The 23,176-nt window shown below is 40.2% G+C and overlaps 1 long non-coding RNA gene across 1 annotated transcript; it reads left to right on the top strand.

Moving 5' to 3' along the window:
* Window positions 1-17,227: 17,227 nt before the first annotated feature.
* Window positions 17,228-23,135, top strand: LOC133537816 (uncharacterized). The gene is made up of 3 exons (XR_009802854.1): window positions 17,228-17,282; window positions 17,997-18,069; window positions 23,050-23,135. It is a non-coding gene; the product is annotated as an uncharacterized LOC133537816 (long non-coding RNA).
* Window positions 23,136-23,176: the final 41 nt, after the last annotated feature.

Below are 23,176 nucleotides of genomic sequence, written 5' to 3'. Positions count from 1 at the left end.
CTTTTAATGCTAGACATGGGGAGACCCGAAAATAATACGTTACAGTAGTCTCAGCGTCTTTAGTGGACAAAATGGAGCGAATTTTAGCGATATTACGGAGATGAAAGAAGGCCGTTTTAGTAACGCTTTTAATGTGTGACTCAAAGGAGAGAGTTGGGTCGAAGATAATACCCAGATTTTTTACCGTGTCGCCTTGTTTAATTGTTTGGTTGTCAAATGTTAGAGTTGTATTATTAAATAGAGTTCGGTGTCTAGCAGGACCGATAATCAGCATTTCCGTTTTTTTGTTAGCGGACATCCATTGTTTAATTTCATTAAGACACGCCTCCAGCTGACTACAATCCGGCGTGTTGGTCAGCTTTAGGGGCATGTAGTGTTGGGTGTCATCAGCATAACAGTGAAAGCTAACACCGTATTTGCGTATGATGTCACCTAGCAGCAGCATGTAGATGCTGAAGAGTGCAGGGCCAAGGACCGAACCCTGGGGAACTCCACACGTTACCTTAACGTAGTCCGAGGTCACATTGTTATGGGAGACACACTGCATCCTATCAGTAAGATAAGAGTTAAACCAAGACAGGGCTAAGTCCAACATACCAATTTGTGTTTTGATACGTTCTAATAAAATATTATGATCGACAGTATCGAAAGCAGCGCTAAGATCGAGGAGCAGCAACATAGATGACGCATCAGAATCCATCGTTAGCAATAGATCATTAGTCATTTTTGCGAGGGCTGTCTCCATGGAGTGATTTGCCCTGAAACCGGATTGAAAGGTTTCACATAGATTGTTAGACGCTAAGTGTTCATTTAACTGTTCCGCAACAATTTTTTCGAGGATTTTTGAAATAAAGGGAAGGTGAGACACCGGTCGGTAGTTTACCATGAGGTCAGGATCGAGGTTAGGTCTTTTAAGAAGAGGATGAATAACCGCTTTTTTGAATGCTAGGGGAACAGTGCCCGAGGAAAGTGATAAGTTTATAATATTTAGCACTGATGGACCTAATAATACAAAGAGCTCCTTGATCAGTTTCCCAGGAAGAGGGTCAAGTAAACATGTTGTTTGTTTTATTCCATTTACACGTTGTAACAATTCCTCTAATGTTATTTCCTCAAAACGAGAGAAACTATTTTGGAGGGCAGTATCCGCCGTATATACAATCGTATCAGTGTTAATAGAAGCCGTTGTAGCTGGGACGCATTGTCTTTAATCTCCTTTCTAATGACTTCAATTTTCTTACTAAAGAATTGCATAAAGTCATCAGCTGAGTGGGTGGAGCTACTGGAAGGGGTCCCTTGTTGGGTTAGCGATGCTACCGTACTAAACAAAAATTTAGGATCGTTTTTATTACGGTGGATGAGATTTGAGTAAAATTTAGCTTTAGCTAAGGTAAGCATGTGTTTATATGTTATTAAACTATCACTCCATGCTTGATGGTGCACCTCAAGTTTAGTCGTGCGCCATTTGCGTTCCAGCTTTCTACATAATAATTTCTGAGCTCTAGTTTCTTCTGTAAACCACGGGGTGCGCTTTTTTGGAGCCTTTTTTAACTTTAGCGGTGCTATGTTATCAATGGTTTCGCGCAGGGCGTTGTTAAAGTTGTTAGTGAGGTTATCAATAGAGCCCACATACTTTGGGAATGGTGCCATTACCGAGGGCAGTTGTCGTTGTGGCCGTATTAATGTTGCGGCTGCTATAGCAGTTATTATTATTATTAGTTTGACGAACATGCGTCTGAACCTCAAATTTTATAAGGTAATGATCGGACAATACTTTAGTATACGGGAGTATCGTAACTTTGGAAACGGTGATACCCCTGACAAGCACTAGGTCTATCGTATTACCGTTGCGATGCGTGGGTTCATTTATTATTTGTGTGAGACCACAGCTATCAATTATAGTCTGGAGCGCTACGCACGGTGGGTCCGATGGGGTATTCATATGGATATTAAAGTCCCCCATTATGATTATATTATCGGCGTGTGTCACTAGATCAGCAACGAACTCTGAGAATTAATTGATAAAGTCCGAATAGGGCCCTGGGGGGCGGTAGATAACAGCCAGGTGTAGAGGCAGCGGTGTGACAGACCTCATAGTAAGCACCTCAAACGATTTATATTTATTTTTTATGTTAGGACTAAGGTTAAAGTTTTCGTTGTATATTAGTGCGACCCCCCCACCCCTTTTAAGCGGACGGGAAATATGCGCATGTGTAAAGTTAGGAGGACATGCCTCATTTAGCGCAAAAAAGTTGTTTGGTTTAAGCCAGGTTTCGCTGAGACCGATGACGTTAAGATTGTTGTCTCTGATGATATCATTAACTAACAACGTTTTGGGAGACAATGATCTTATGTTTAAAAAACCTATATTATAGGTAGTGGGCTGTTTTAGGGAATTTTTGATCAAATTATCCGTAGTAGCAATATTAATAATGTTGTGTTTATTATGCCCAGTGCATTTAGTATAATTACGACCATATCTAGGAATTGATACGACGGGAATTTTCCGATTGTTTGATTGTTGCTTTGATAAACTGCACGCATCATAGTTAGCCACCTCAGTAAAACACATGTCCAACTCTGAAAAACTCAAAGCAGAAAAAAACTTGTTCTAATTTAACTGACTCCTTAACTTGTTCTAATTTAACTGACTTTTTACCCAGACCAGTAGTCTCGCATCTTCCATTTAAATCCGGCTGCAGGATGGAGGGAAGTGGTGTTCTGTGGGGATTAGCCTTCTGCTTCTTTGTTTTTAGCCCCGCTCGGCATCCGCGTTTCCGATCACCCCGCTGGCGTCTGCTCCGTAGACGGCCCCCGCTGCTACTGTACTCCCCTGCTTCACAGGCCGCTGGATGTAGCCGCCGAATTATTCCCATGCTAGTTAGCAATCCTAGCACGCACGCGTCTATCAGTCCAAAACGGCCCGATATGTCCACATCCAGAAGTGTCTGGCGGTCGTACGTGATCACGGAGTGACCACGATGTGAGCCAGCCATAAAGTTTGTAGAATTGTCCAGTATTTCTGCCAAATGTTCCATCTTTAGCAGGAGCTCCTCGAGGTCGCAGCCCTTCCGGGCGCCGCCATCTTGGAATCCATATATATATATGTGTGTGTATATATATGTGTATGTGTGTATATATATATGTACGTGTGTATATATATGTGTGTATATATATGTATGTGTGTATATATATATATATATATATATATATGTGTATATATACATATATATGTGTGTGTATATATATATATATATATATATATATGTGTATATATACATATATATGTGTGTATATATATATATATATATATATATATATACATCCATGTTCTACCGCTTGTCGCATTTAGGGTTGCGGGGGGGTTGCTGGAGCCTATCTCAGCTGCATTTGGGCGGAAGGCGGTGTACACCTATATATATATATATATATATATATATATATATATATATATATATATATATATCCATTTTCTACCGCTTGTCACATTTGGGGTTGCGGGGGTTGTGTGTCGCCACTACTCTCTCGAATGACGTGCTGAATTGTGTGTTCACTTTACAGTTGTTGTCTTGCGATGTAGCTGTCAATGTAACAATTTCATGTTGTAGAAATCAATGTAAAACCTGGAACCCCGTGTCCAAAGATCAACCAAAAAATGTGTTTGTTTGGGTGCAATTAATTCTTTAGAGTAATTGAATAAGCATTCCTTTGATAAAACTGATCTGTTTCCCCTCATTTAATGGGCCAGGCTGGCACCATATAGGAGACATGTAGTCGGTTTTTGCATTGGGGGGAAAAAACATTGTATACAAAATGTATACAAAATTGTAAAACAAATACATTTTTGAAATAAATGTGCTTTTTTCAAATTGGGACTTTCACTTTGGTTGTTAGTAACGATCCAATTGCAACAGCAGGATGTCATTAAAGGCTCCACAAAAAACCTTGATTTACTCAAAACGAGAAAAACGGAGATATCTGTTTTTGCATCTGAACCCTTCAATTGTTGTTTGTTTTTCCTTTTGAGTCAACCAGTTGACTAAACGGACAACATTTTCAGAAGTTGTTTTTCAATTCCTAGAAAACAATTACAGTACATTGTAAGGAATGTAGTAAGGACGTTTGGTCTCGGTCGTTCATGTTGAGCAACACCTCCAGGCGCTGTGGGGAAAGCTGGGCGTCACTCAGGTGTTTACCATCCATGAACGTTCGTATTGTCTGCATGTCAGAGAAAAAAATGCTGTCTGTTCCTAGTTCATCATCAATAACTCCAATACGAACAATTCAGTTGCACACCGTTGAAGGCTTGATTCTAAATACCTGCAATTTTAATGTAAATGACATCCGCTTTGACAAGGTCAATTCACCAACAGGTGAAAGTACCTCATGATATATTGGCAGAATGCAGGGACTGTCCCAAAATGTGTCATTATTTTATCGTCCTATATTCTAAAAACACATTATGAGCAAAAGAAAATCCGTTTTATCAAGGGGGTAGAATTGGGTAGGGACGCTAGGGACACGTCCCTACCAATATCCAGCCGCTACTGTGTAGTCACTATCAATACAAGCGCTGCCCGTAATGTTTAGTCAATGATTATGGCACAGAAAGGGTTAAATGTCGGTCTCTGTTAGAAGTCCTGCCTCTAACCTAAATATCGCTCCCTGATTAGTTGCCGCTTTCATGCTAACTTACATGTGGTTGGCTGTCCCCGCTGTCACTCCTTCTGCTTGTAAAAGCTAGCCTACATGCTAGTTGCTAGCGAGCGGACGAGAGGCAGTGCAACTCGGTGTAAGTTGTAAGTTCTAACTTGTAAGTTGTAACTAAGTGTAAGTTTTAAGTAAGTGTAAGTTGTCAACATGTTCGGCATTTGATGTTGCTGGCACACAGTAGCTAGATGGACTTTAATATCAGTGCTGTGATTTACATTGTGTTTGTGTCTGTTTGCTTGCGTGTGTGCTGTAGGTTTTGAAGGATGTCAATGAAAAGAAAACTGGATATAAGAGACTTCTTTAGGAGTCAAACTGTAAGTTACTCCAAGGGTGTATAGAGGCTCAGCAACATTGAATAATTAAACAATATATCACTCCAGTCACACCCCTTAGAGTGCTATAATGAGCATATACCATGGATTGGAGTGATATATTGCTTTTATAAAACGGTTACCAATAAAGGCAATATGAAATAGGAATACTCAATCAATTTAATGTGGTTTCATCCAACCAGAAATACATATTATCCAATAAAATAGCCTCACTGTGGAAAAAATAGTCCCACCTATCCAGACGTTAGCTCCAAATTAGCACTGCATCTCGTCTTCTCCTCCGCTTTTTTTTCAGGTGAAAGTCAATGCTCAATCCCCTTTAGCATTGTTAACCCTCCCCGGAGGTGAAAGTTAACCTTAAACATGTGAATTCAATGACTTTAGTCTCCGTTTTTTAACATCATAAAAACATCAGCTGTCTTTTACTGCAACAGTCCGTTGTCATGGATACATGACAACAACTTCCATTCATACCAGTCATACGTGCCTGAGGCGGAGTGATAGCCTACGCTGTGATAAGGCTTTTAGAATAGTAGCCGTGCTCAATATTTAAACCACGGTTAACAGCCAATCAGATCGCCGGATTTCACCTTTCCGTTTTATTTTTGAAATTATTCTTTAGTTTCATGTATTTGTGTAGAAGTGAGCAACGGTTTGAAAATACCAATGAACAAAACTTTGCGGTGGAAATACAATAAAACTTCACTAGATGATCATGTGATTTTACAATTATAAAATATAATTAATTATTATCAAGTAATATTCATATTTAGTTAAAGCCTTTTTGCTCAGGCAGTAAGTGTACCATCAAGCTTTATAGTCATTGTCCTTAATGTATCTGTCATGCATCAACATATTTTTGGCCAGCAGTTCATTTCTGTGACAGCCTGGCGGAGGCATGTGTTTGGCTCTTTCAAATAGGAACAACCAGTGGACACTAATCTGCTTGTATTTGAGTATTAGTGACAAACATATTTACAGTACAAAAGCAGCAATAGAAAGAAGTAGATGAAGGGAAAAATTGTGAGTGATTTAAACACAAGTTGGGAAAAAGATTATTGCAGTTCATTTATGTTTATTTACAATGTTGTATTGCATGAATGTATTTCGGATGTTGTTGATGGACAGTAGGCTATGTTAATTGACAGTATGATGCACAGTTGCACTACACCCCTACACTAAAGAGTAAAGATGAGAACTCTTCCAAGTTGTCTCCTTTGCTTTCATTTTAGTTGCTTTACCCTATAACATCTGCATGACGTGAAATTATGATTGCCAATGTAAAAAAAAATAAAAGTAAACTTTCAGAGTGGTTCCTTGGTCCCCACCAATCTCAAAATCAAACCTACTCCCTTGCGTTTTACCACATCATATAATGTTTACACATTGTATGATTCTTCCTATTCTATGCTTGAATGTTGATCCTTCTTACAGTACAATGTGTCTGTCTACACTGGAACACTGCCATCTGTTGGTCAAGCTTCTAAAAGGTCACAGAAAAATCTCTAGATATGTTTGTCCTCATCACTTTAGGCCAGACCTGGGCAAATTAAGGCCCGGGGGCCACATGCAGCCCATTAAGCTTTTCAATCTGTACATTCCCAAATATTTTTTTTAGATCTTTAAGATGGAAAGTGTAGCTGCCATTATGATGTGCAGTGATGTTTTCAAATGACCCTAAGTCTTGAACTATACAACATATTTCAATGGTTGGACTCTGCGCTTTTGCATGATATTTTAGTAACTGGTGTTGTCCTGATACCAATATTATTTTGATACTTTTCAGTACTTTTCGATACTTTTCTAAATAAAGGGGACCAGAAAAAAGTGCATTATTAGCTTTATTGGAGGTGACGGCAGACACTAGAGGGCAGTAACTTCCAAATATTTATTATATATATTAACCATATATATATATATATATATATATATATATATATATATATATATATATATATATATATATATACATATATATATACATATATATATATATATATATATATATATATATATATATATATATATATATATATATATATATATATGTCTTGATTGGATTATCCAGAGAATAGTGCTCGATACCGTGGTAGAGCGCAATATGTAGGTGTGGGGAAAAAAATCACAAGACTACTTCATCTCTACAGATCTGTTTCATGAGGGGTTCCCTCAATCATCAGGAGATTTTAATGGAAGCATTCACATACAATGGTTTATATAGGGCACAGAGTGGGTGGGTACAAGCAGGCGACCCCCCCCCCGTACCAGAAAGCACTTGATGAAAGCGGATACAACTTCACCCTCACCTATGAACCCACTCCAGGAAACCAACCAAAAAAGAGCAGAAAACGAAACAACATCATCTGGTACAATCCGCCATTCAGCAAAGACGTCTCAACCAACATCGGCCGCAAGTTCCTCACTCTGATTGACAAACACTTCCCCAAAGGCAACACCCTAAGAAAAATATTCAACAAGAACAACATTAAATTGAGCTACAGCTGTATGAATAACATGCAACAAATCATTTCAAACCACAACAAAGCAATTGCAAAAGGACTGCCTACCCCCAGACTAAACGACTCTGAAACCAATAATGAATGTAACTGTCGCAAGAAACCTGATTGCCCTCTCAACGGAAGGTGCTTACAGACATCAGTCGTTTACCAAGCAAAGGTAATACGCAAGGACATTAACACATCCGACACGTACGTAGGATTAACCGAAGGAGCGTTCAAAACAAGATGGAATAATCACAACGCCTCCTTTAGAAACCAGACTTTGCAGAATTCTACAGAACTCAGCAAACACATTTGGAACCTCAAAGACAATAATGTTGAATATTCAATAACATGGCAAATTCTTGCATCCAGCACACCTTACAACAGTGGTAATAAAAGATGCAACCTATGCTTAAAAGAGAAACTGTTTATTATATATCATCCAGATCTATCATACCTCAACAAGCGCAGTGAAATCATTTCAACATGCCGCCACAGACGGAAACACCTCCTAGGTAACACATGAGCCAATCACCACACCCTACGCCTGCTTGTACCCACCCACTCTGTGCCCTATATAAACCATTGTATGTGAATGCTTCCATTAAAATCTCCTGATGATTGAGGGAACCCCTCATGAAACAGATCTGTAGAGATGAAGTAGTCTTGTGATTTTTTTCCCCACACCTACAAATATATATATATATATATATATATATATATATATATATATATATATATATATATATATACATATATATATATATATATATATATATGTATGTATATATATATATATATATATATATATATATATATATATATATATATATATATATATATATATATATATATATATATATATATATATATATATATACAGGTGCTGGTTATATTATTAGAATATCATGAAAAAGTTGATTTATTTCATTAATTCCATTTAAAAAGTCAAACTTGTAGAATGTATACATTCATTCCAAACAGACGGATACATTTCAAGTGTTTTTTGCCAAAAAGGAGATGATTATAGCTGACAACCAATGAAAACCCTAAATTCGGCATCTCAGAAAATTAGAACATGGTGAAAAGGTCAGATATTGAAGACACCTGGTGCCACACTCTAATTAGCTAACTAACTCAAAACACCTGGAAAAGCCTTTAAATGGTCTCTCGTTTTGATTCTGTATGACACACAATCATGGGGAAGACTGCTGACTTGACAACTGTCCAAAAGATGACCATTGATACTTTAAAGAAGGAGGGTAAGACACAAAAGGTCATTGCCAAAGAGGTTGGATGTTCCCAGAGCTCTGTGTCCAAGCACATTAATAGAGAGGCGAAGATGTGGTAGAAAAAAGTGTACAAGCAAGAGGAATAACCGCGCCCTGGAGAGGATTGTCAAACAAAATGTGGGGGAGATCCACAAAGAGTGGACTGCAGCTGGAGTCAGTGCTTGACGAACCACCACGCACCGACGTATGCAAGATATGGGCTTCAGCTGTCGCATTCCTTGTGTAAAGCCACTCTTGAATAAGAGACAACGTCAAAAGCGTCTCGCCTGGGCTCAAGACAAAAAGGACTGGACTGCTGCTGAGTGGTCCAAAGTTATGTTTTCAGATGAAAGTAAATTTTGTATCTCCTTTGGAAATCAAGGTCCCAGAGTCTGGAGAAAACAGGAGAGGCACAGAATCCACGTTGCCTGAAGTCCAGTGTCAAATTTCCACAATGGGTAATGGTCTGGGGTGCCATGTCATCTGCTGGTGTTGGTCCATTGTGTTTCCTGAGGTCTAGGGTCAATGCAGCAGTCTACCAGGAAGTTTTACAACACTTTATGCTGCCTGCCGCGGACCAATTTTATGGAGGTGAAGATTTCATTTTCCAACATGACTTAGCACCTGCACACAGTGCCAAATCTACCAGTACCTGCTTTAAGGACCATGGTATCCCTGTTCTTGATTGGCCAGCAAACTCACCTGACCTTAACCCCATAGAAAAGCTATGGGGTATTGTGAAGCGGAAGATGCGAGATGCCAGACCCAGCAATGCTGAAGAGCTGAAGGCCACTATTAAAGCAACCTGGGCTCTCATAACACCTGAGGAGTGCAACAGACTGGTCGACTTTATGCCACGCCGTATTGCTGCAGACATTCAGGCAAAAGGAGCTGCAACTAAGTATTGATTGCCGTACATGCTGAAACTTTCCATGTTCATACTTTTCAGTTGGCCCACATTTCTAAAAAATATTTTTTGGTACTAGTCGTAACTAATATTCTAATTTTCTGAGATACTGAATTTGGGATTTTCAGTAATTGTCAGTACTAATCATCAACATTTAAAGAAATAAACATTTCAATTATATCACTATGTGTGTAATGAATTGATATAATATGTAAGTTTCACGTTCTGAATATAATTACTGAAATAAATCAACTTTTTCATGATATTCTAATAATATGAACAGCACCTGTATATATATATAATAATCAAACAATGGAAAATAAACTAAGGAAATGGAGTGTGACAAAATCCTAGAGTGTGTATGGTGTATGACTGTGTACAATTTTATCAAAGTGTGTGTTACCAAGTGTTGAATGAGAGAAGAGGAAGTCCAGGGGGCGGAAGCGTAGTCGAGAGGCAGGAGCGAGGTATCGTTGTCCGGGGGCGAGCGAGGAGTCGAAAAAACCATGAAGCGCGGGGGAGGCAAGGAAGATCCGGGAGCACAAGAAGCACAGCTTCACTCGGGGATACACACAGGGAAAATACAAATGATCCTACTCCGGCGCCAGCATGCAAAGCTGTGCCGGCTTATGAAGGCAGGTCCTTTATTGCTGGCAGGTGTGGTGATTGTCGGTGAATGAAAACAGCTGGTGGCCGCTGCAGGGCGGAGACGCACGGGGCTTGTCCTGAGGTGCGCTCACTGGAGCGCACAGACGGATTAGCGCCGTTGGCAAGGGTCTGAGCCGTAACAGTACCCTCCTCCTTATGGACAGCTTCCAGATGTCTCACAGGTCGTACCACAAAAAACACAGGAACAAGAGTCAAGGGAGGGCGAAGGGGCGAACTGGTGGTGGGTCGTCAGCCCAAATGTCCCCGAATCCACCGGGGACGAGTCTGGTGGCGGCGACGAGTAGAATGCCGCTGAGGCCGGCGAGGCCGGCGACCAAGGAATGGCCACCATCTTGGCCGTCGGGGAGGCGGAGGTGAGTGGCGTTATGGTGCGTCCCGCCGAACACGAGGAGGAGACGTCATCGCCGTGGAAGCCGTGGCAGACGTCATCGGCGGCGTGGAAGCAGCGGTGGACGTCATTGGCGGCGTGGAGGCAGCGGACGTCATTGGCGTGGAAGCAGTGGACCTCATCGGCAGCGTGGAAGCAGCGGACGTCATTGGCGTGGAAGCAGCGGACCTCATCGGCAGCGTGGAAGCAGCAGCGGACGTCATCGGCGGTGTGGAAGCAGCAGCGGACGTCATGGTATGGTACCGAGTATGATTCATTAGTATCACGGTACTATACTAATACCTGTATACCGTACAACCCAACTAGTTACTATGGTAATCTACGTCACAGCAGGTCAGATGAGGCACCAAGCAGTGTGGGTGGGGACCGTTTCCACAGAGTGTTTCCAGAGCGACCAGCCTGAAAGGCGGGTGTCAGGGACAGATGTGGAAGGAGATTTTTACAAGAAAGTTCTAAAGATTAGTGATATATCCCATACATCAGATTGTAGATGTTTTGGGGTTTTTATACCCTTCACGTTCATATTTTGCTGTTTGTTGCATTTTTGTTGCATTTGGCTTGACTGTAAAATATGTCGATTGAGAGAGGGTGTGACGTTCATATGTTCTCAATATTCAGGGTTTTATCGTTCCTAGAAAAAAATTAATTCCAATCCGTTTTCAAGGCGGCCTGTCATAACATTTTCAACATTCAATCAGACATTATTGTGAGGTTTTGTATTAGTTTTCCTAAAAATGTATATAGCAGCCCACAGACACATTTTTTTCTCTAAATTTGGCCCCCAAGTCAAAATAATTGCCCAGGCCTGCTTTAGGCCTTTGAATACGATTAGATACAACTGTCATGACGTGGACTTTGGTGCGGTTTGTTTTCCCGTGGTGCAAATCAAGTGGACCGGACATGGCGTGAAGGTACTGATACTTTTATGATTAACTCAAAAAAAGGAACAAACGAAAGGCACTCTCAGCAGAGGGGGTACAAAAACTTGGCTCTGAAAAAAAAAACTTGCACAATGGCAGAACTATAAACAACCAAAATGAAAACACTTGCTGTGGCGTGAAAAGCGTGAATCTATGGCAAGACGTGAGCAATGAAGTATCAAGGGGTTGTAGAGGGTGATGTCGCCAGGCTGACTGACTGGCAACTACAGGCTTGAATAGTGCTGTGATTATTGACAGGTGCGTGAGTCCAAACAAACCAGGTGCGTGACATGACAGGTGAAAACTAATTGGTAGTCATGGTGATAAAACAAACAAGAGTGTCCAATGAGTCCAAATCCAAACAGAACGTGACCACAAAAACATAAAAACATAGTGTTCAGGGAAGTGCATTGCAGACGGTATAATCATCTGGTAGCACTCTTCCACTGGCACACTTATAGAAAGCAAAGTGCGGACAAACTGTCAAGGAGTGTTTGAAGGGTGGACCCAGGATGCAGAGAGAAAGGAATGGTGGCATTATGGTAGGAAAAAGATCAGAAGAAAACTAAAAGTTGCAGGACTGATGAAAGCCACAAGGCCAGATAGGCACACAGGTGATTTAAACATAATCCTAGCGAAACACCAGTCTTACAAGTCACCAGATAATAAGAAGGCAAAATATAATATTCGGCTGTTTTTCAGCACAGGAACTTGGACAAAAGCCTGACTTATTGTGTAAAAGGCGGTACCCTTAGTTTTTTAATCATATAGTTTTCTATCTTATTGCTTTGTATTTGTATTTACTTACACTTTAATAAAATAAGTATGACCTAATATTGTATGTTTATTTACATGTTGTCATGTAGAAATGTACTCTAAAGTTGAAGTACCAATGATTGTCACACAAACTTGGTGTGGTCAAATTATTCCCTGCGCCACTCATCCTTACATTATCAGATTTAAATAAACTACTCTGAACCCTTAAATGCGGTAAAAATAAAAAACTACACAGGTCTACAGTAACCTATAGTTTTAGGAACTATATAGTCCAGATTTTTTATTGGAAAAGGGCCTTTAGACAGGAAGGCCATGGTGAGACTTTGTGCTGAGGAACAAAATGGCAACTGCCGTTAAACAGTTTCTAAGTGCTGTGTATTGGGGCAGTTGATTGAGCGCCCATGCCAGTAACTTTAGGGTCCCAGGTTCGATCCTAGTCACTGCCGTTGTGTCCTTGGGCAAGACACTTTAACCCATCTGCTCCCAGTGCCACCAACACTGGTTTAAATGTAGCTTAAAGATGTGGATAACGGGTTTCACTATGAAAAGTGCTTCCAGTCTTTAGAAAAAACCGCAAGTGAGCACAGGTGTGTTCGTGTCTCGACTGGGAACTAAAGAGTCTAGACCAGTGGTTCTCAAACTGTGGTTCATGAATCATGTAATTAAATATTCTAACACGGTGTTACCGTTCAAAGTTTGAGTAATGTCACAGTGGCCAAAAATATTAAATATATTTGTTAAATAAAATCTCTGCATTGTTTTTAATTTATTCAAGATTGTCTTACTTAAACGGGGATAGCAGGTCCATTCTATGTGTCATACTTGATCATTTTGCGATATTGCCATATTTTTGATGAAAGGATTTAGTAGAGAACATCCACGATAATGTTCGCAACTTTCGGTGTTAAGAGAAATGCCCTGCCTCTACCGGAAGTAGCAGACGACGACGTCACACGTGTGGGGGCTCCTCACATATTCACATTATTTTTAATGGGAGTCTCCAACAAAAATCGAGAAAACGACAATTTCACCATTAATTTGAGCGAGGATGAAAGATTCGTGTTTGAAGATATTGATAGCGACGGACTAGAAAAAAAAAAAGATTAAAAAAGATGAGTTAAAAAAAAAACGCGATTGCATTGAGACGAATTCCGATGTTTTTAGAGACATTTACTAGGATAATTCTGGGAAATCCCTTGTCTTTCTATTGTGTTGCTAGTGTTTTAGTGAGTTAAATAGTACCTGATAGTTGGAAGGCTGTCTCCACGGGTGTCTTGACGCGCAGTGTCTGAGGGAAGTTGACAGCATTCTATGGACGGTACAAGCTCAGCTTTTCTACGGTAAGAACTGACTTTTTAACCACAATTTTCTCACCGAAACCTGCCGGTTGACATTTGGTAGGGATCCATGTTTGCTTGACATTGGAAAGTTTCACCTCCAGGAATTTTAAACAAGGAATCACTGTGTGTTTGTGTGGCTAAAGGCTAAAGGTTTCCAACTCCATCTTTCTACTTTGACTTCTCCAATATTAATTGAACAAATTGCAAAAGATTCAGCAACACAGATCTCCAAAATACTGTGTAATTATGCCGTTAAAGCAGAAGACTTTTAGCTGTGTTTGTGTGCAGTGCTCATATTTCCTTAAAACCTGTGACGTCTTGCGTACACGTCATCATTACACAACGTTTTCAAGACCAAACTCCCCGGAAATTTAAAATTGTAATTTAGTAAACTAAAAAGGCCGTATTGGCATGTGTTGCAATCTTAATATTTCATCATTGATGTATACATTTTCAGACTGTGTGGTGGGTATTAGTGGGTTTCAGTAGGCCTTTAACCATATCAGTTTTGAAATACTTTAATCATGAATGGAAAAAACATGCAATTAAATGTGTATGCGAGGAAATTAACTCCCTATCGTGTCTGGTGATGGAAAAGGGGTGTTCCAAGTACAAATAGTTAGCATACAATTACCAAAAACTGAATTATTTAATGGGAAATGACTGCCAGATTACTTTTCAGGAGCAATAAAAACTTAAAGAGAACTTGTAAGTGAAACGTACATCATTTGGACCTTATGGGTACTGCTATTTGTAAGATTGACCTTTGGTCGCTACCCAAAGCTTGGAAGCGTTAGTGAGGGTAGGAATGTAACTTCTGGCTCAGCTCTCTTCACCATGACGGTCTCGCACAGCACCGATTTGTCAATGCCAGTCTAGCCTTCCCTCAAACGTGAACCATACACCGAGATACTTGAACTCCTCCACCAGAGGCAAGACCGCACTCCCAAACCGAAGAGTAGTATTCACTCATTTTCCAGCTGAAGACAATGGCCTCAAAGTTGGAGGTGTTAAGTTTTACAAAGCGCCTAAGTAAACGCTGAGGTTCACAGCCTAATGAGGCCATCGAGGCACTATCATCTGCAAATAGCAGAGCAGAGACATCCTGCTTCAACTGGGCCTAGACATGAGAAGCTGAAATAGGACACTGTTATTTTTCTGTCAACAGCTAAATAAAATTGAGCAAAGCAGTGACTGATTCCTGTTTATCGAGCTTTTAAACTTCTAGAAGGATCTGCTAATTTCAACTGACGTCCACTGGCTGTGAAGATTTAGCTTGTGTCTATACATGAGGCACATCCCAATAATCGAACTGTCACCTTATTAGCTCTGTCATCACAGTAGTGATACACAATGGTTTGCCTTTGCTAGCAGTGGATGGGCCTTGAATGAAGGAACTAGACTTCATGAGTTATTCAAGTGATCCTTAAAGAATCCAGGGTTGAGAAGCCATAAGTAGCATACTGTAGCTAACTTGAGGTACACAATGTTTGGTGGTGAGGAGCATATATTTGGCTCTGTGACATCCAGCAGATGATGTTAAAGGACGTTTAGCATAAGCTGACCATATTCTGAGATCTTAAAAAGAGGACATATATATGCGTGCCAAGGCGGGCAGCACGCCAAGGCCGGGAGTAGGTGAAAATATGCCACTGATACTCGAACTTGCTTTATAAATAATATATTTATTTAAATAAAGCATTTTTTCTCCTCTGTTGACGCTAGGGATTTTTCAAAAGGGGTTCCAGGGACCCCATCAAGTCATAAAAATGGGGTCCCACAGGGAATTTTTGGGGTCCCACTTTATGTTGTGAAAACATATGATAAAGGTATGCATTCTCCTGTTATATCTCACATTCTATATCGTGTTTTGGAAAAAGGTTGTCATAAACGTTACTTAATTCATTAAAAAAAAAGAAAAAAAGAAAACAAATGTATATACATATTATTCAGTTATAAAACATTCATTCACTTTCTTCTTTCCTTCATGGATCTAAACTTTACTGCTGCTGGTAGTTTTTTCTATGTTTTTATTTAATAAGTTGTAAGTGTATTTATTTCAGTTTAAAAGTGTAAAAAGTGTTTTGCTTGGGTCATGATTTTATATTTAATGCTTAAATCTCTGGAGTTTACATCAACTTCACATTTATCCCTCATTTCAAAATGTTTTAAATTTTTTGTTGTTTTTTTGTTTGTTTGTTTTCCACCCTTTTTTGTCAAACAAAACTATGTTTTTAATGGCAAACACACAAAATATGCAAAATCTTCCACCAAAAATATTTTTCTTAGAGGAATATTTGATGTGAAGTATTGGAACCTTGGATAGGACACCCTACTAGCACAACCCCCCCCCTCCACCCCCCCTCCGTGCGTCGGTTGAGGTGGGCGGGGTTGGGGGCGCGGGGTGTAGAATATAGCCTGGATAGTCATGGATGCATGGGATGCTGGGTAATTTTTATGTTGCGTTAATGTGATACTGTGAGGATGTTCTCCCGAAATGTGTTTGTCATTCTTGTTTGGTGTGGGTTCACAGTGTGGCGCATATTAGTAAGAGTGTTAAAGTTGTTTATATCACAACCTTCAGTGTAACCTGTATGGCTGTTGACCATATATATGCCTTGCAGTCGTGTACATGTATCATCAGAAGCCATGTACAACATGTTACTGGGCTGGCAAGCTGTTTGTCCATGTTGTAGAAGGCGTCAAAGGCAATGGCTTCATAGCATACTCTTATCATTGTTATTTGGGTGACCATCAGCAGATATTAGCTAGAATGGTCGCGACTCCCATTATCTTCTTTATATTTTGAAACGGGTCAAAATGGCTCTTTGACTGGTAGAGGTTGCCGACCCCTTATATATATATATATATACAGACAGAGAGAGAGAGAGAGAGAGAGAGAGAGAAAGAGACTTAACCCTGGATCTACATTGAAAATACACGCAACCCTAATTCAAAATGCCGGACATTTGACGCATTTAAAAAAAAAAACGTCCGGACACCCAAAACACCGCCGCAAAAGAGGACATGTCCAAGGAAAAGAGGACGTATGGTCAGCCTAATTTAGCCTCCAATATGAGGTCCAAGTTATGGGAACGTATCTCACATGAAGAATGACAAAGTACCTTCATCTATCTTTCTCACACTACAAAAGCAAAAGATACAGACATTGTTTGCTCTTCAAGATGTGTTTGGAATGCGTTGTGTCTTCACCCTCTATGATTATCTCTGGCATGAAACACTGCTGACGTATATTAAATTTTTCCCTGCACATCACAAACTGTGATGTTACCAAATTGCTCAAATGTCACAAATCGCTGGAATGTTCTGAGGATAAACCAGTTTGAGAATATGAGAGCTGTCGGCCTTAAAAAGGCAGCGTTGCAAAGGTCTAGCTTGTTTGTTGCAGCCAAAGACGGAAGAAGGAGCATCTGCATCCAGAATTTCAAGGACATCTGCCTCATGTAAGCACCACTTCCCTCTTTTAACATTTAAACACTTAAACCCTTAACAACACCTAATAGTTTTTGTGTTTGAAATCAAAGACTTTGTTCAGATTCTAAAATTGCTTTTACTTTGTTTGATTGATTGGATCTAGAAGGTTTTATTGGCTCGGCAGAATTTGGACTGGTCTTCAAAACTGAATAAAAATGCTTAAATCTTTGTAAAAGCTCTGAAAGGTGTTTATGGGAAAACTATTGAGCAGGTCCTTTGACATCCATTACGAACTTTGTCACCTCTGTATGGTTCTCACTTGGCTTTATGGAAGACCCAAAAGTGAAAAAAGGGGTGAATGTTTTGACTGCTAATATGAAATGTATAATGCCAAAGCTGTGTAGGGGATGCAAGTACATATCCACCAGGCTGGAATTCCTCAGTCTGGTTTAGCTCGTTTGTCACGACTAGCTCCCGGCAGGTTTTGTCTTCTCATCACTCAAAGCTGTAATAAATACCATACTGTACACCACAATCCTCTCAGACACATCGAATAACACAAGTGATTATCCAGTATATCCTGTTTGACTCGAATATGTAATCTTTGATAACTTTCTAGCAGCTGTGAGTTAAATGCTGACACATATCGACATGCATATTAACTGCCTTGACTGACATTTATGATGAATGCATGATGCTGGTGGACTGAACTTTCCTTCATGAATATCTGATGTGTTTTCTAGAACTCTGTCAGCTGACCGCTCATGTCCAGCATGCTACTCCTGGTTGTAACGACTGCCGTCAGCCTGTTGCTAGGTAACCTGACTTTATCCTCACCTTCTGGACATCTGACAGTCAGTGTGGAGGACAAAGTCCAGTCAGATAATGACTTAGTGTCAAAGTGGAGTACACAATCTAGTCAGATAATGACTTAGTGTCAAGGTAAAGGACAAAGGTAAGTCAGATAAGGTCTTAATGTCAATATGGAGGACAAAGTCCAGTCAGATAAGGTCTTAGTTTCAATGTAGAGGACATAGTCCAGTCAGATAAGGTCTTAATTAATGTCAATATGGAGGACAAAGTCCAGTCAGATAAGGTCTTAGTGTCAATGTAGAGGACAACATTTGGTCAGATAAGGTCTTAGTGTCATTGTGAAGGACAAAGGTTGGTCTGAAAAGGTCTGAGTGTCAATGTGTCATCATGAAGAACAAAAGCCAGTCAGATAATGTCCTCTTGTCATTGTGGAAGACATAGGCCAGTCAGATTTCTTTGTGACAACATGAAGGACAAACGCCAAACATATGTCTTAAAAGCAACGTGGAGGACCAAGGCCATTGAGGTTATGTCCTTGTGTCAACGTGGACGACAAAGGTTAGTTAGATAATGTCTTACTATAAGAGTGGAAGACCTATAACAACTGTGTCAATATCATGGTCGAATGTTGGATGTCTTAGTGTCAATGTGGAGGACAAAGTGAAGTGAAGTGAAGTGAATTATATTTATATAGCGCTTGTCTATAGTGACTCAAAGCGCTTTACATAGTGAAACCCAATATCTATGTTACAATTAAACCAGTGTGGGGGCACTGGGAGCAGGTGGGTAAAGTGTCTTGCTTAAGGACACAACGGCAGTGACTAGGATGGCGGAAGCAGGAATCGAATCTGCAACCCTTTTAGACCTCCACCCCAGATCACACCTCAATCCAACCCACTTCTCCAAAGTGGGCTGGCTCAGGGTGGAGGACAGAGTAAAACAACTTGTACTGAGCCTAGTCTATAAAATCCGCTACACCTCCTTGATACCGAAGTACATGTCAAACTACTTCCTTAACGTAAATGACCGCCATAACCACAACACCAGGGGGAGCTCCACAAACCACGTTAAACCCAGATTCCGATCTAACAATTGTCTTAACTCATTCTCTTTCTATGCCACATCAATGTGGAATGCACTCCCAACAGGTATAAAAGTAAGTGCATCTCTATCCTCCTTCAAAACCGCTCTAAAACAACACCTCCAGGCAACTTCAACACTTTACTAATACCCTCCTCCATTCACATCCCATCTCCCCGGATTATAAACAACTCAAATGTACTTCTAATGTATATACTTGTTCTTATGCTATCTGAACTCACTATGTTCTCTGCTGGCTATACATATCCAACTAAATAAAACCTAAACTGTTTCAATGTCCACATTTCTCTGTTGATGCAATTGTTGATGACTGAAGTACTGATATCAACCAAAGCTCCTCATCCCACCCCACGGATTGTAAATAATGTAAATAATTCAATGTACATACTATGATGATTAACTTGTGTGATGACTGTATTATGTTGATAGTATATATTTGTACCATGAATTGGTTAACGTGGACCCCGACTTAAACAAGTTGAAAAACTTATTCGGGTGTTACCATTTAGTAGTCAATTGTACGGAATATGTACTGAACTGTGCAATCTACTAATAAAAGTATCAATCAATCAATCAATCAATCAATCAACCCTCAAGTTGCTGGCACGGCCACTCTACCAACCGAGCTATACCGCCCCATTCAGGTTATGTCCTAGTCTCAATGCGAAGGACAAATAATGTCTTACTATCAAAGTGAAAGACAAAGGCGAGTCAAATAACGTCCTTGTTTAAACATGGAGGACAAATGCCAGTTCTATAACATCCGTGTCAATACTATTGTCAAAAGTCAGATGTCTTAGTGTCAATGTGGAGGACAAAGCCCAGTCAGATAAAGTTTGTGTCAATGGTAACAGTAGAAGAGAAAGTCAAACACAAATACAAATAGACAGAGTAGATATTCCATCCATCCATTTTCTACCGCTTATTCCCTTTTGGGGTCGCGGGGGGCGCTGGCGCCTATCTCAGCTACAATCGGGCGGAAGGCGGGGTACACCCTGGACAAGTCGCCACCTCATCGCGGCAGAGTAGATATTGAATGAGTTAAAGAAACCATAATAGAAATAGTAATAATAGATGAGAAATACAACTGGAAATCTGATATAAAACAAATACATATACATATACATATACATATACATATACATATACATATACATATACGTAGGGCAGCAAGAAATATTTCAATAATAAATATAGCAAAATATGTTCTGGACAAAAATCGCTCCATATTCTCTATTGCTCGCCAGTGTTACAATATCTGAGGTTTTGTGTAGAAATATGGGGAATTAATTACAAAATTACGCTTCAGTTACTAACCGGCTGTGTGGCTCGGGTGGAAGAGCGGCTGTGCTAGTAACTTAAGGGGTAGAGGTTCGATCCTAGCTGCCGCCATCCTAGTCACATCCATTGTGTCCTTGAGCAAGACACTTCATCCTTGCTCCTGATGGGTCGTGGTTAGGGCCTTGCATGGCAGCTTTCCGCCATCAGTGTGGGAATGGGTGAATGTGGAAATTGTGTCAAAGCACTTTGAGTACCTTGAAAGTAGAAAAGCTCTACACAAGTATAATCCTTTTACCATTTAACCTTGTTACAAAAAAGATAATGTTGGATAGAGACAACATTCAAACCCTTCATTTATTAAATCAAAAATATTACATTTCAATTAGGTGCATTTACAAACAGCTAAAATTATGCACAAAGCAACCTATAATCTGCAACCCAATAATGTACAACAATTCTTAAAAAACAAAAGAGGAGAAATATAACGTTAGAGGAAAAACTAACTTAAAACATTTGTTTGCACGTACAGCACATAAAACCTTTAGTATATCAGTATGTGGAATTAAAACATGGAATGGATTGAGCAAAGAAGTTAAACAATGTACTAATATGATCCAGATTAAGAGGCTTTTCAAATTAAAAGTGCTTACAAAGTAAAAGGAATAATTATTTTAAGCAACACCTTGTACCTTATTGAAAAGGAGATATTCTTTATCTCAGTATGTTAATCATACTGAAATTAATTATCTATTACAAGAACTGTTGTAATAATATTTCACTGATGTAAATTGTGTTCCAAAAAGAAGGAGTGAACGTTTGTATTAATAAGTGCTCTGAAGTGGGATAGGGGTTGGACCTTTAAATGACCTTTGCTTCTTTTTTATTCTTTTCGGAGATGTTGTAAAGAGAAATTATATGAAATTATGTGATGTATCATATTGTAAGTATGTTCGTGTTCAAAATAAACTTAACTCAACTCGAAGTTGTGATCAAAAGTTAAATGTCAATCAATCCATGAAAGTTTACTTGTACATGTCAGGCTTGCCACTGACAGTTTGTTTGTGTTGTAGTTTCTCCTCTGTGTGTTTAGTATTTCCTGTCCTTAGTTCCTGTCTAGTGCTCTTATTTTGTCAGCTTCCTGTCCTGTTCCCTGAGTGTGGTGTTCCTCCTCAGCTGCGGCTGATTGGCACCTGGCCACCCCTGTTGCCAATCAGCCTGTTCCTATTTGTACCTGGGTTGTCTTGTGTCAGTGGCTGGATCTATGTATTGTCATTTGTATTGTCTTGTCGTTGCCACATGTTGTTCTTGAGTTTGCTACCTGTCTTGTCTGGCATCGTTACAGCTACTACCTGTCGTGCTACATTTTGTCCTGGTCGTCGTAGCGGTAAGCTGTTTTTGTTAGCCATTAGCTGTTTTCAGTTTTTTCTGTTTGCTACCCACTAACTTCCATGCTAAAGTTCCTTTTTGTTTTCTAGCTCCCAGTGCTAGCTCCCTAAGTTTGTTATTCCGCCCACGTGTGTGCTTTTTGTTTGTTCTTGTTTAGTTTTAATTAAATCATGTTTTCTTGCTCAATGCCTGCTTCCTTCTCTGCATCTTGGGGTTCAACAACAAATCAATCAATCAATCAATGTTTATTTATATAGCCCCAAATCACAAATGTCTCAAAGGACTGCACAAATCATTACGACTACAACATCTTCGGAAGAACCCACAAATAACTGTGACAGAATGAACCAGCCACTGACACAAGACAAAGCAGGTACAAATAGGAGCAGGCTGATTGGCAACAGGTGTGGCAAGGTGCCAATCAGCCGCAGCTGAGGAGGAACACCACACTCAGGGAACAGGACAGGAAGCTGACAAAATAAGAGCACTAGACAGGAACTAAGGACAGGAAATACTAAACACACAGAGGAGAAACTAAAACACAAACAAACTGTCAGTGGCAAGCCTGACAATACAGCCCTTAATCACAAGTGTCTCAAAGGGCTGCACAAGCCACAACGACATCCTCGGCTCAGATCCCACATCAGGACAAGAAAAAACTCAATCCAATGGGCACAATGAGAAACCTCGGACGTGGCCGGAGATGTAGGGACCTCGTCCCTGGGCGACCGAAGCCATGGATGTCCAGTGGATCTAGTTAATAGTGTAAGAGTCCAGTCCATAGTGGGACTAGCAGGGGATCATCTTGAATGGAGAAAAGTCAGCAGCGCAGAGACGCCCCCAATGACGCACAGAGGAGTGGTCCAGTAGATCAATTGGTCTAAAAGGGGGGACTATTTAAAGGTTATAGTATACAAATGATTCCTTAGTGTCAGCGTGGAGGACAAAGGCCAGTCAAGGGACTTTTCTTCAAAGAACATAGAGGTGAAGGAGATGAACTGGTGGAGCCAGCCTTCGTTAAAAGGCTCCTTGTCAGTGGAGTTAGAGCAAATGGATAAATGACAGATGATTGACAGCAAGTATCACAGCCGTGTGATTGTCTGAAATTCCGGCGCGTATACTTGTGATGGGAAAGACTGGACGTTACATAGTTTACTAAGCTAACGGTAGCAATGGAAGATCAGAATTTTATTCAAGGTTTCTCCTTGTCCACAGGTGCAAGCGCTCAATTCACGGCAGACTTTGACGCCAGCAGCTGTCCCATCAACTTCTACGGACAAACATACAACACCCTTTTTGTGAGTGTCCCTCCTCTCCACACCTGAAGGCAGACCAACTCAGC

Source organism: Nerophis ophidion, linkage group LG19 (assembly GCF_033978795.1).
Source record: "Nerophis ophidion isolate RoL-2023_Sa linkage group LG19, RoL_Noph_v1.0, whole genome shotgun sequence".
Lineage (NCBI taxonomy): Eukaryota > Metazoa > Chordata > Actinopteri > Syngnathiformes > Syngnathidae > Nerophis > Nerophis ophidion.
The sequence above is the reverse complement of the archived record's forward strand: the minus strand, read 5'-3'. Positions and strand labels throughout refer to the sequence as shown.